General features: G+C 38.2%; 1 non-coding gene across 1 annotated transcript; it reads right to left on the bottom strand.

The window, feature by feature from the left end:
• Positions 1–885: 885 nt before the first annotated feature.
• On the bottom strand, positions 886–993 carry LOC130964363 (small nucleolar RNA R71). Its single transcript, XR_009080460.1, has one exon. It is a non-coding gene; the product is annotated as a small nucleolar RNA R71 (small nucleolar RNA).
• Positions 994–14,444: the final 13,451 nt, after the last annotated feature.

Here is a 14,444-nt window from a genome sequence, read left to right as displayed (position 1 = left end):
TTCAAAATAGTTTTCAATCATATCTTTTTGATTTCTAATTTCAAAATCTTTTTCAAAAATCACTTGATTTCTTTACCACTCTTAGTTTTCGAAAATCAGTAGTTTTTTTTCAAAATGTTTTCAAAATCTTTTACTTAATTTTCGAAAATTTCTTCCCCTCTTCTCACATCCTTCTATTTATGGACTAACACTATTCCTCAATGAACAATTCGAACTCCATCTTTCTTGATAAGTTCGAATTCTCTACTTCTTCCTTCTATTTTTCTTTTCCTCTGACACCTCAAGGAGTCTCTATACTGTTGCATAGAGGATTTCATACTTTCTTGTTCTCTTCTCTTTCATATGAGCAGGAGCAAAGACAAAAGCATTCTTGTTAAGGCTGACCCTAAACCTGAAAGGACCTTGAAACGAAAGCTAAGAGAAGCTAAGGCACAACTCTCTGTAGAGGACCTAACAGAAATCTTCAAAGAAGAAGAACCCATGGCAGCCGAAAACAACAACAATGCCAACAATACAAGGAAGGTGCTGGGTGACTTTACTGCACCTACTCCCGACTTCTATGGGAGAAGCATCTCTATCCCTGCCATTGGAGCAAACAACTTTGAGCTTAAGCCTCAATTAGTTTCTCTAATGCAACAGAATTACAAGTTCCATGGACTTCCATTGGAAGATCCTCATCAGCTTTTAGCTGAATTCTTGCAAATCTGTGACACTGTCAAGACTAATGGGGTTGACCCTGAAGTCTACAGACTTATGCTATTCCCTTTTGCTGTAAGAGACAGAGCTAGGATATGGTTGGACTCACAACCTAAAGAAAGCCTGAACTCTGGGGAAAAGCTAGTCAATGCCTTCTTGGCAAAGTTCTTTCCACCTCAAAAATTGAGTAAGCTTAGAGTGGAAGTCCAAACCTTCAGACAGAAGGAAGGAGAATCCCTCTATGAAGCTTGGGAAAGATACAAACAATTGATCAGAAAGTGTCCCTCTGATATGCTTTCTGAATGGAGCATCATAGGTATTTTCTATGATGGTCTGTCTGAACTGTCCAAGATGTCTTTGGATAGCTCTGCTGGATGATCTCTTCATCTGAAGAAGACGCCTACAGAAGCTCAAGAACTAATCAAAATGGTTGCAAATAACCAATTCATGTACACTTTTGAAAGGAACCCTGTGAACAATGGGACAAATCAGAAGAAAGGAGTTATTGAGATTGATACTCTGAATGTCATACTGGCTCAGAACAAGATATTGACTCAGCAAGTCAATTTGATTTTTCAAAGTCTGTCTGGAATGCAAAATGCACCAGGCAGTACTAAGGACGCTTCATCTGAAGAAGAAGCTTATGATCTTGAGAACCCTTCAATGGAAGAGGTGAATTACATAGGAGAACCCTATGGAAACACCTATAATTCTTCATGGAGAAATCATCCAAATCTCTCATGGAAGGATCAACAGAGACCTCAACAAGGTTTCAACAACAATAATGGTGGAAGAAACAGGTTTAGCAATAGCAAGCCTTTTCCATCATCTTCTCAGCAACAGACAGAGAATTCTAAGCAGAGCCATTCTGACTTAGCAACCATGGTCTCTGATCTAATAAAAACCACTCAAAGTTTCATGACTGAAACAAGGTCCTCCATTAGAAACTTGGAGGTACAAGTGGGACAGCTGAGCAAGAAAATTACTGAACTTCCTCCTAGTACTCTTCCAAGCAATATAGAAGAGAATCCAAAAGGAGAATGCAAGGCCATTAACATGATCAACATGGCCGAACTAGGAGAGGAGGAAGAGGCAGTGAACGCCACTGGGGAAGACCTCAGTGGACGTCCACTAGCCTCCAATGAGTTCCCTAATGAGGAACCATGGGAATCAGAGGCTCACACTGAGACCATAGAGATTCCATTGGATTTACTTCTGCCATTCATGAGCTCTGATGAGTATTCTTCCTCTGAAGAGGATGAGTATGTCACTGAAGAGCAAGTTGCCAAGTACCTTGGAGCAATCATGAAGCTAAATGACAAGTTATTTGGTAATGAGACTTGGGAGAACGAACCTCCTTTGCCCACCAAAGAACTGGATGACTTGTCTAGGCAGAAATTACCTCAAAAGAGACAAGATCCTGGGAAGTTTTCAATACCTTGTACCATAGGTACCATGACCTTCAAGAAGGCTCTGTGTGACTTAGGGTCAAGCATAAACCTCATACCTCTCTCTGTAATGGAGAAGCTAGGGATCTTTGAGGTACAAGCTGCAAGAATCTCACTAGAGATGGTAGACAACTCAAGAAAACAAGCTTATGGACTTGTAGAGGATGTTTTGGTGAAGATTGAAGACCATTACATCCCTGCTGATTTCATAGTCCTAGAGACTGGGAAGTGCATGGATGAATCTATCATCCTTGGCAGACCCTTCCTAGCCACAGCAAAGGCTGTGATTGATGTGGACAGAGAAGAATTGATCATTCAAGTGAATGAAGAATCCTTTGTGTTTAAGGCTCAAGGATATCCCTCTGTCACCATGGAGAGGAAGCATGAAGAGCTTCTCTCAAAACAGAGTCAAACAGAGCCCCCACAATCAAACTCTAAGTTTGGTGTAGGGAGGCCACAACCAACTTCTAAGTTTGGTGTTGAACCCCCACATTCAAACTCTAAGTTTGGTGTTGGGAGGTTCCAACATTGCTCTGAGCATCTGTGAGGCTCCATGAGAGCCCTCTGTCAAGCTACTGACATTAAAGAAGCACTTGTTGGGAGGCAACCCAATGCTATATTTAATCTATTTCCCTTTTGTTATTTTATGTTTTCTATAGGTTGATGATCATGGGAAGTCACAAAATCAATTAAAAAAGCAAAAACAGAATGAAAAATAGAAAGAAAAATAGTACACCCTGGAGGAGAACTTGCTGGCGTTTAAACGCCAGTGAAGCTAGCAAATGGGCGTTTAACGCCCAGTCTGGCACCATTCTGGGCGTTTAACGCCAGAAAAGGGCACCAGACTGGCGTTAAACGCCAGAAAAGGGAAAGAAGTTGGCGTTAAACGCCAGAAATGGGCACCAGCCCGGTGTTTAACGCCAGAATTGGCACAAAGAGCATTTTTGCTCGCCACTTGGTGCAGGGATGACTTTTCCTTGACACCTCAGGATCTGTGGACCCCACAGGATCCTCAGCTACCCCACCACCCTCTCTCTTCTTCTTCAACCATTCACCAATCACCTCAACCACAAAGCCATCTCCATCTCCTCTATTTCTTCTTCTTCTACTCTCTTCTTTCTTCTTTTGCTCGAGGACGAGCAAACATTTTAAGTTTGGTGTGGTAAAAGCATTGCTTTTTGTTTTTCCATAACCATTTATGGCATCCAAGGCTGGAGAAACCTCTAGAAAGAGGAAAGGGAAGGCAAAAGCTTCCACCTCCGAGTCATGGGAGATGGAGAGATTCATCTCAAGGGTGCATCAAGACCACTTCTATGAAGTTGTGGCCTTGAAGAAGGTGATCCCCGAGGTCCCTTTCAAACTAAAAAAGAGTGAATATCCGGAGATCCGACATGAGATTCGAAGAAGAGGTTGGGAAGTTCTTACCAACCCTATTCAACAAGTCGGAATCTTGATGGTTCAAGAGTTCTATGCCAATGCATGGATCACCAAGAACCATGATCAAAGTGTGAACCCGGACCCAAAGAATTGGCTTACAATGGTTCGGGGGAAATACTTAGATTTTAGTCCGGAAAATGTAAGGTTGGCATTCAACTTGCCCATGATGCAAGAAGATGAACACCCTTACACTAGAAGGGTCAACTTTGATCAAAGGTTGGACCAAGTCCTCACAGTCATTTGTGAAGAGGGCACCCAATGGAAGAGAGATTCAAGAGGGAAGCCGGTTCAATTGAGAAGGCATGACCTCAAGCCCGTAGCTAGGGAATGGTTGGAGTTTATCCAATGCTCAATCATTCCCACTAGCAACCGGTCTGAAGTTACTCTAGACCGGGCCATTATGATTCATAGCATCATGATTGGAGAAGAAGTAGAAGTTCATGAGGTTATAGCCCAAGAACTTTATAAGGTGGCGGACAAGTCCTCTACCTTGGCAAGGTTAGCCTTTCCTCATCTCATTTGTCACCTCTGTTATTCAGTAGGAGTTGACATAGAGGGAGACATCCCCATTGTTGAGGACAAGCCCATCACTAAGAAAAGGATGGAGCAAACAAGAGATCCCACTCATCATGAAATCCCTGAGATACCTCAAGGGATGCACTTTCCTCCACAAAACTATTGGGATCAAATCAACACCTCCATAGGAGAATTGAGTTCCAACATGGGACAACTAAGGGTGGAGCACCAAGAACATTCCATCCTCCTCCATGAAATTAGAGAAGATCAAAGAATCATGAGAGAGGAGCAACAAAGGCAAGGAAGAGACATTGAGGAGCTCAAGCACTCCATAAGATCTTTAAGAGGAAGAACAAGCCGCCATCACTAAGGTGGACCCGTTCTTTAATTTCCTTGTTCTTTATTTTCTTGTTTTTTGAATTTGATGCTTATGTTTATCCATGTTTGTGTCTTATTACATGATCATTAGTGTCTTAGTGTCTATGCCTTAAAGTTATGAATGTCCTATGAATCCATCACCTCTCTTAAATGAAAAATGTTCTTAATTGAAAAAGAGAAGAATTGCATGAATTTTGAATTTTATAACAGATTACTTATTTTGATGTGGTGGCAATACTTTTGTTTTCTGAATGTATGCTTAAACAGTGCATATGTCTTTTGAATTTGTTGTTCATGAATATTGGCTCTTGAAAGAATGATGAAAAAGGAGACATGTTACTGAGGATCTGAAAAATCATAAAAATGATTCTTGAAGCAAGAAAAAGCAGTGAATACAAAAAAAAAAAGAGAAAAAAAGGAGAAAAACGAAAAAAAAAAGAGAAAGAGAAAAAGAAAGAAAAAGAAAGAAATAAAGTTGTGATCGAAGGCAAAAAGAGTGTGCTTAAGAACCCTGGACACCTCTAATTGGGGACTCTAGCAAAGCTGAGTCACAATCTGAAAAGGTTCACCTAATTATGTGTCTGTGGCATGTATGTATCCGGTGGTAATACTGGAAGACAGAGTGCTTTGGGCCACGGCCAAGACTCATAAAGTAGGTGTGTTCAAGAATCATCATACTTAACTAGGAAAATCAATAACACTATCTGGATTCTGAGTTCCTATAGAAGCCAATCATTTTGAATTTCAAAGGATAGAGTGAGATGCCAAAATTGTTCAGAGACAAAAAGCTAAAAGCTCCGCTCATCTAATTAATACTGATCTTCATAGATGTTTTTGGAATTCATTGCATATTCTCTTCTCTTTATCTTATTTGATTTTCAGTTGCTTGAGGACAAGCAACAATTTAAGTTTGGTGTTGTGATGAGCGGATAATTTGTACGCTTTTTGGCATTGTTTTTAGTATGTTATTAGTATGTTTTAGTTAGTTTTTATTATATTTTTATTAGTTTTTAGTTAAAATTCACTTTTCTGGACTTTACTATGAGTTTGTGTGTTTTTCTGTGATTTCAGGTATTTTTTGGCTGAAATTGAGGGACCTGAGCAAAAATCTGATTCAGAGGCTGAAAAGGACTGCAGATGCTGTTGGATTCTGACCTCTCAGCACTCGAAGTGGATTTTCTGGAGCTACAGAAACCCAATTGGCGCGCTCTTAACGGCGTTGGAAAGTAGACATCCTGGGCTTTCCAGCAATATATAATAGTATATACTTTGCCCGAGATTTGATGGCCCAAACCGGCGTTCCAAATCAGCTCAAAACTGCCCGGCGTTAAACGCCGGAACTGGCACAAGAATGGGAGTTAAACGCCCAAACTGGCACAAAAGCTGGCGTTTAACTCCAAGAGAAGTCTCTACACGAAAATGCTTCAATTCTCAGCCCAAGCACACACCAAGTGGGCCCGGAAGTGGACTTTTCTGTCATTTACTCATTTCTGTAAACCCTAGGCTAATAGTTCTCTACAAATAGGACCTTTTACTATTGTATTTTCATCTTTTGATCATTTTTCGATCTTAGGATCATCTTTGGACATCTAGTTCTTAGATCATCTTGGTAGCTATCTTTAGTCTTATGCTATCTTAGATCATGGGGCTGGCCTCACGGCCATGCCTGAACCTTGTTCTTATGTATTTTCAACGGTGGAGTTTCTACACACCATAGATTAAGGTGTGGAGCTCTGCTGTACCTCGAGTATTAATGCAATTACTATTGTTCTTCTATTCAATTCAGATTGTTCTTATTCCAAGATATTCATTCGCACTCAAGAACTTGATGAATGTGATGATTATGTGACGCTCATCATCATTCTCACTTATGAACGCGTGCCTGATAACCACTCCCATTCTACAAGCAAACAAGGCTTGAATGTTTATCTCTTGGATTCCTTAATCAGAATCTTCGTGGTATAAGCTAGAATTGATGGCGGCATTCAAGAGAATCCGGAAGGTCTAAACCTTGTCTGTGGTATTCTGAGTAGGATTCAATGATTGAATGATTGTGACGAGCTTCAAACTCCTGAAGGCTGGGCGTTAGTGACAGACGCAAAAAAATCAATTGATTCTACTCCAACCTGATTGAGAACCGACAGATGATTAGCCGTGCCGTGACAGGGTGCATTGAACATTTTCACTGAGAGGATGGGAGGTAGCCATTGACAACGGTGAAACCCTACATACAGCTTGCCATGGAAAGGAGTAAGAAGGATTGGATGAAGACAGTAGGAAAGCAGAGAGACGGAAGGGACAAAGCATCTCCATTCGCTTATCTGAAATTCTCACCAATGAAATACATAAGTATCTCTATCTTTATGTTTTATTCATATATCATCCACAACCATTTGAATCTGCCTGACTGAGATTTACAAGGTGACCATAGCTTGCTTCATACCAACAATCTCCGTGGGATCGACCCTTACTCGCATAAGGTTTATTACTTGGACGACCTAGTGCACTTGCTGGTTAGTTGTGCGAAGTTGTGAAATTATGTTTATACCATGGTATTGAGCACCAAGTTTTTGGATTCATTACCAGGGATTATTTGAGTTGTGAAAAGTAGTGATCACAATTTCGTGCACCAGGGCTTCATCGGGAGGTGATGATGGAAGAGAAGGTTCATTATTTGGGAGGAAGGTTTCATAATTACAAGTTGGTTCATCTTGGTAAGGGTATGAAGGTGGTGTATATTGAGGTGGTTCTTGAGAGTAATTATGTTGGAAATGTGGTGGTTCCATGTGTGGTTCATATGGTTCATAAGGTGGTTGGTATGGTGGATAGGGATTAGGGTCATAATGAGGTGTTTGGTGGTTTGGGGCTTGTGAGTAAGGTAGTTCAAAACCATGTTGAGGGGGAGGTTCATAGGCATGTGGTGGTGGTTGTTGACAATCACAATAAAGGTCACCATATCCATTAGATTGATATGCATTAGGATTAGAATTATACCCATAAGAAACCGGAGGGGGTTGTTGCCAATAAGGTTGATCAATCCCTTGAGGCTCCTCCTATCTTTGATTGTTCCCAAATCCTTGATGCATATTACCATTTTAGCTCCCATTTCCTACAACATAATTTGAGCTAAACTCATAGCCAAAGTGAGGATGAGAATTCATAATAGCAAAGAGAAACAAAAGCTAACAAAAATGAGAAGCAAAGTCCTAAACCTAACAAAAACCAACAAACAAGGAAAAGACAAACATATTCACATATTCACAATAGCCAATAACATAACATCATTGCAACTCCCCGGCAATGGCGCCATTTTGATAATGAGATTTTGCTCGATGGTCTAGATATTCTTCTTATAGAAAAGAATTACTTCGTTGTAAGCATAGCTCCAAACCAACAAACAATTCTCACATCAAAAATTTTGGTTGTTACAAATAACAAACCCCAAATAAGAATTAACATAAGTATTAAGACTCCAGGTCGTCTCACAAAGAGTTGCAATGAAGTGTATGATTATTGGCTAGGAAGGAACAAAAGGGTTTGGTTGATAAAAAGGGGCAATAAGATAAATGACAAGAAAAGTAAAGAGAGCAATTAAAGAAAGCAATTAATAAAGAGAGACATTCATGGCAAGGGTTGAGATCATAGGCTTCCTATCCTAGTCATATAATGATTAATTCATCTTATCTAGTCAACTCCAACATTGGAAGAAGGTGCAAGTTATCTTCCACGAGAGAATGTCAAATAAGACTAATCAATCATATCACAATAATAACAAGAGTCTATCTCATTACGTCATCCTCGAAGATGGAAGAAGGTATCATATTATTTTCACACTCGAAGAAAGTCTAACAAGACTAGCTAATCTCAATCCAAATGTCCCAATCAACTCACTAATTAAATTAGCAAAAGATTTGAGTCAATAGAAATAATATTAATAAAAAATTCTAGATCACCAACATGAGTTGGGTTTTCATGACTCAAGATTACCTAATTACTCTCTCCAAGCCAAAAATGCTCAAAATCTACTCTAAAGCCCAACCAAGCATTTTGTCAAACACTTGGTGGGTATACAAGGAAAGCTTAATAAAAGTGCAAGAATAGTAAATCTACTAACTATCAATTGTAAGAAAAGTAAATTCACAACTCAAATCAACAATTGAAAGAATATCAAACATTAAATTTCATTAAATGTAAATCAAATCCAACATGAGCATCCATGAACATAAAAGAGACATAAAAGTAAATTTGACAAGAGAATTAAGAAGAATGGAGTAGTAAAAACAAGAAATTGTAAAGAAAACAAGATGAAATCAAGAATTAAACATGGATCTATGATGCAATTACCCTAGGAACACTAATTCTAGAGAGAAGAAAGAGCTTCTCTCTCTAGAAACTAACCTACATGATGCAAAAACTACAACTAATTCCTCCCCTCTTGCCCAAGCTTGAATTTTGCATGAAATAGTATCAGAAATGAATTGGATTGGGCCCAAATCGGGCTGCAAAATCGCTGGCCACGATTTCTCTTTAATGAACCATGTGCTCCATCGGCGCGCACGCGTACAGGGCACGTGCGCACCCTTATACGTTAGGCAACTATGATAAATTTTATGTCATTTCGAAGCCCCAGATGTTAGCTTTTCAACTCAATTAGAACCGCCTCATTTGGATCTCTGTAGCTCAAGTTATGATCGATTGAGTGCCAGGAGGTCAGGCTTGACAGCTTTACAGTTCCTTCATTTCTTCATGAGTTCTCCCACTTTGCATGCTTTTCTCCTCACTTCTTTCATCCAATACTTGCCTTATGAACCTGAGATCACTCAACAAACATATCAAGGCATCGAATGGAATTAAAGTGAATTAAATTTAGCAATTTTAGGGCCTAAAAAGCATGTTTTCACATTTAAGCACAAATCTAGGAAGAATTACAAAACCATGCTATTTTATTGAATAAATGTGATAAAAGGTGATAAAATCCCCCAAAACAAGCACAAGATAAACCATAAAATTGGGGTTTATCAGTATGCATCATAGAATGGTTGTTGGTCATAGTGCATTGGAGGGGGTTGTTACCAAGAGGGTTGATCAAATCCTTGTGGCTCCTCCAATCTTTGATTGTCCCAACCTTGATGCATGTTCACATTATAGCTTCCATTTCCTACAACATAATTTGAACTAAACTCGTAGCCAAAGGGGTGAGAATTCATAGTAGATAAGAAAAAACAAAAAACTAATAAAAATAAGAAAATAAGTCCTAAAACTAACAAAAACTAACAAGCAAGCAAAAAGCAAATATTTACAATAACCAATAATAAGGCACACGTTTGCAATTCCCTGACAACGGCGCTATTTTGATGAATGAATTTCTTGAGTGGTCTAGAATTCACAAATATGTTCTCGTTGAAAGTATAGCCTCTAGACTGACAAGGAGTCCTTTCATACAAAAGTTTGGTTGTCACAAGTAACAAACCCCTAATAAAATTGATAACCGAAGTATTTGAACCTCGGGTCGTCTCTCAAGGAATTGTAGGGAAGTGTTCTTATAATTGGTTATGTAAAGGTATATTTTGAGGTTTTTGAATAAGGAAACAAGAAAAGTAAATTGCAAAGGAAAATTAAATGACTAGAAATGCTCTTGGCAAGGTTTGGTGGTCAAGGATCTCTATCCTTTTCACTAACCACAACATGAGAATTGGCAAGGATCAATCCCATTAAGTCATCCTCTAACTAGTAGTAAAGGAAAGTTAAATGAGCTATATTGAACCAAGTCCATAAGTCCTAGCTCTCCACCAATTCAATTAGTGAGAACTAGAGTTAATGGCTCCCAATCATTAATTCCTTGGACATTAGTAACACAAGAGTTCCTAAGTCATCATCCCAGGCAAAGAACATAAAAGTCTAATTTGAGATCCTCCCAAGCATTTTGTCAAACACTTGGAAGGCACAAAATAAAAATATAGAAAATTAATACGAGAATATTAAATCCAAACAATCAATTGAAAGCATCAATAACACAAATTGAAGAAAGCAATCATAAATATAAAATACCTCAAATTGCATTAAATAGAAAATCAAATCTAACATGAGAATTCATAAATAAAATGAGAAGATAAAGTAATCAACAAGGGAAATAAATAAACTAGAATGCTAAGTCAAATAAGAGTAGAAGAGAAACTAAATTAAAGGAACATTGAACCTGGAATTGGGAAGAAATAAACCTAAAGACTTGAGAGAAATCCTAAAACCTAGAGAGAGGAGAGAGAGCCTCTCTTCCTAGAAACTACACCTAAAACCTAAAATTATGTGAATGAGAAGTGTGTCTGAATGCCTCATGATTCCCCCACTCTGCAGCTTCTATTCCGTATACTCGGGCTTGGAACTGGGCCAAAATGGAGCCCAGAAATCGCCCCCAGCATTTTCTGCATGTGGCGTATGCACGTGAACGCGTCAGTCATGCGTACGCGTCGATGGTCTTCTTCGCATGTCACGCGTACGTGTCAGGTATGTGCACACGTCACTGTGCAAATCTCCAAATCACGCGCACGCGTTAGGTACGCGCACTCGTCGCTCCTCGCTGGTTATCTCCTTTAATTCTTGTGCTCCTTCCATTTGTGCGAGCTTTCTCTCCATCCTCTAAGCCATTCCTGTCCTATATAGCCTAAAAACACTTAATGCACAGATCACGGTATTGAATGGTATAAAGGGGGGTTAAAAATACATAATTTAAAGGCTTAGGAAGCAAGTTTTCAATCATAGAACAAAATTGGAAAGGAATTGTAAAATCATGCAAATTGTATGAATAAGTGTGAGAATAGTGGATAAAATACACTCAATTAAGCACAAGATGTACTACGAAATAGTGGTTCATCACTTGTCCTCAAGCAACCAAAATAATATAGGACTAAGAACAGAAGATGCTTAAGACTTTGAGTTTTCATTTAAGTTCAGGTCTAGTCACTGAATGGGGCTAGTGGTGCTCTAATTCTGAATAACTTCAGCATCTCACCATCCTTTGAAGCCCAAAAATATCAGTATCCTTCAAAACTAGGACTCGGATGATATTACAAATTCTCTTCTTTAGGCTCTAATTGATTCTTGAACACAGTTTTTCTTTCTTTTCACTGGTGCTTTACATCTTGAGCCTAGTCGTGATTCTAAGTTTTTTACTTGAAACAAGAACAACACAAGCACTTAACTGGGGAACTCCTTGAGTTCTATTTTTTCTTTCTATTTCTCCTAAATAGTGGTGCTCAAAGCCTTAGACCTATTCTGTAACAACAATAGGTCATCATGACTTTAGCTGTTTAGTCTCAAAGGTTACTTGACACTTTCAGTTTTGACCCTTGATGCGGCAGAAATTGGTGTATTAAAAATTATTAAAATATATACGTTGCAAGTATAGTTCTTAACTCACCAGAAATCCACTTGTCAATTTAAAAAGGTGTCACAGAAATTTAAATTTTAAATACTGGGAGTATGAATCCCAGGTCGTCTCCCAATGAGTTGCAGAAAAGTGTGTTATTTTATTAATCAAATGTTTTCAAAAAAGGTTTGAGTTGAGTAAACAGGAAATAAAATTGGAGAATTTGAATAATGTAAATAAAAGCCTTGACTGGGAGTTGATTAGTTGGAAGTCCCGCTATTATTGGATTACTCTCTAGATTAATTGATAATTAAAGGTTATCCTGTTTAGTTATCTCTTACTAGGTAAGGGAAAGTCAAACAAGTTGGGATGCTATGCCATTCACAAGTTGCAACCCACTTAATTAAAAGAGATTGGTGTCAGTGACTAGAGGGCAAGCCAACAATAACCCAATTACAATCTTTCTTTCAAGCCTTCCAACTCAAGAGTTCCTTTCAATCAACTCCCCATCAAGTTGGGGAACTACTCGTTCATTGTGAATGTAAAATTCATAACATAAGAAAAGGAATTAAGGAAAGATATTGTAATTAAAAATAAAAAATAATCAATTAAAAATAAAAGTAATCCTTGTATTAAATAATCCTAAAAATATTCCAATGGTAAAATTAACCAAAGCAAAAGACATGGAAGAGTAAAGCCAAGTAAAGAAAACGAACTAGAATGACGAAATCTTGATGAGGTAATAACTCTTCTCCGTATCCCAATGCAAAAAGTGGTAGAAAAATCAAATCCTAAAAACTATGAATGTCTAGAGAGAGAAAAACCTAGAGGAGGAGTAAAAACTAGATCTAAAACTAAAACTGTGTAGAATGAATTGTTGTGTCTGGTTTCTGCATGTTCTCTGGCTCTAGTCTGCTGTTCTGGGCCGAGAACTGGGTCAAAGCAGCGCCCAAAATCGCTCCCAGCGGAATCTACAGATTATACAGATCGCGCACGTCACGCAATCGCGTCATCCATGCGGATGCGTCATTCGCGTTTTTCCCTGCCACATGTTCGCGTCGTCCACGCCTCCGCGTCACTTGTGCTTTTTCATTCCGCGCGGTCGCGTGAGCCATGCGGCCGCGTCACTGCAATTTCTCCTCTTTCGCATGAACGCATGAGCCATGCGGCCGCGTCACTTCTCGCTGGTTATCTCCTCAATTTCTTGTGTTCCTTCCATTTTTGCTAGCTTCCTTTCCAATCTCCAACTCATCCATGCCCTATAGAGCCTGAAACACTTAACACACAGATCACGGCATCGAATGGGATAAAGGAGAACTAAAATGCATAATTAAAAAGTCTCTAGGAAGCAGTTTTCAACCATGTAATAATTTCTGGAAGGAAATATAAATGCATGCAAAATTAATGAATAAGTGGGTAAGGATCATGATAAAACCACACAATTAAACACAATATAAACCATAAAATAGTGGTTTATCAACCTCCCCACACTTAAACATTAGCATGTCCTCATGCTTAATTGAAGGAGATAAGATAAATAAGTATGAACATGTAGAAACTCCTGCAATGCAATGCAACCTATATATATAAATGCAACTATATGATTCTTGCTCACTTGATCAAAAGTAAATAAGCTCTTCAAAGCAATTATAAATCAAATTCCACTAATTCTATCATTATACAGTAAGACAGATAAAAGTGCAAGAAGATAGCTCATGAAAGCGGGGAACATGAAAATTCAAGCATTGAACCCTCACTGATGATGTATGTACGCTCTAATCTCTCTAGTGTATAGGGTAATCACTCTATCCTTCTCTAATTATGCTCTCTAACTTTTATTTTCCCCCTAACCAATCAACAACAGTTAATATGCCAATGCAAATATCATGAGGTCTTTTTAAGGTTGTAATGGGGCCAAGGTAAGGATAGGGATATATATATGGTTAAGTGAGCTTATAAATTGAATCCTTAATTAACCCAGCTTTAACCCAACCTATATATTTTATATAACTTTAGAATTCATACCTAGCCACCCAAAATTCCTTTTTTACATTCCATACTCATGTATCAAATTTATCATATGTGCATTGATCTTTGAATTTTTAATTCAGCTTTGGGGTGATTTTGTCCCCTTATTTTTTTTATTTTATAGACATAAAAATAAACATAGCCTATCAATGCACATAGATTTTTAATTCTTATAGCTTCACATGAGTAGGTATCCAAATTTCCATTGTATTATCATGACACATTCCCTTAATAACTTTTGCACCCACAAATTCCCATACTTAACTAGCATACACAATTCTATCTTAAGCTAACCAAAGATTCAATTTGGGATATACAATTGTTTTTCTGCTTAAGGCTAGTAATGTGGTAAAATATAGAACAAATAGGATTTAAGGGCTCAAGGTGGTTAACAAAAGTAATTAAAAAGGGTAGGCTTAATTTGGATAAGTGAGTTTAAACAAATAATGGCCTCAATCACATGCAAGCATATAAACATAATAACTATTGGACATATAGGATGAAACAAAATTTAGATTACAATTATAGAGAAGTAAACACACAAGAATAATTATGGTTAAATAATGTAACCATGCATA

This window comes from Arachis stenosperma, chromosome 2 (assembly GCF_014773155.1).
Source record: "Arachis stenosperma cultivar V10309 chromosome 2, arast.V10309.gnm1.PFL2, whole genome shotgun sequence".
In the NCBI taxonomy this organism is placed as follows: domain Eukaryota; kingdom Viridiplantae; phylum Streptophyta; class Magnoliopsida; order Fabales; family Fabaceae; genus Arachis; species Arachis stenosperma.
The sequence above is the reverse complement of the archived record's forward strand: the minus strand, read 5'-3'. Positions and strand labels throughout refer to the sequence as shown.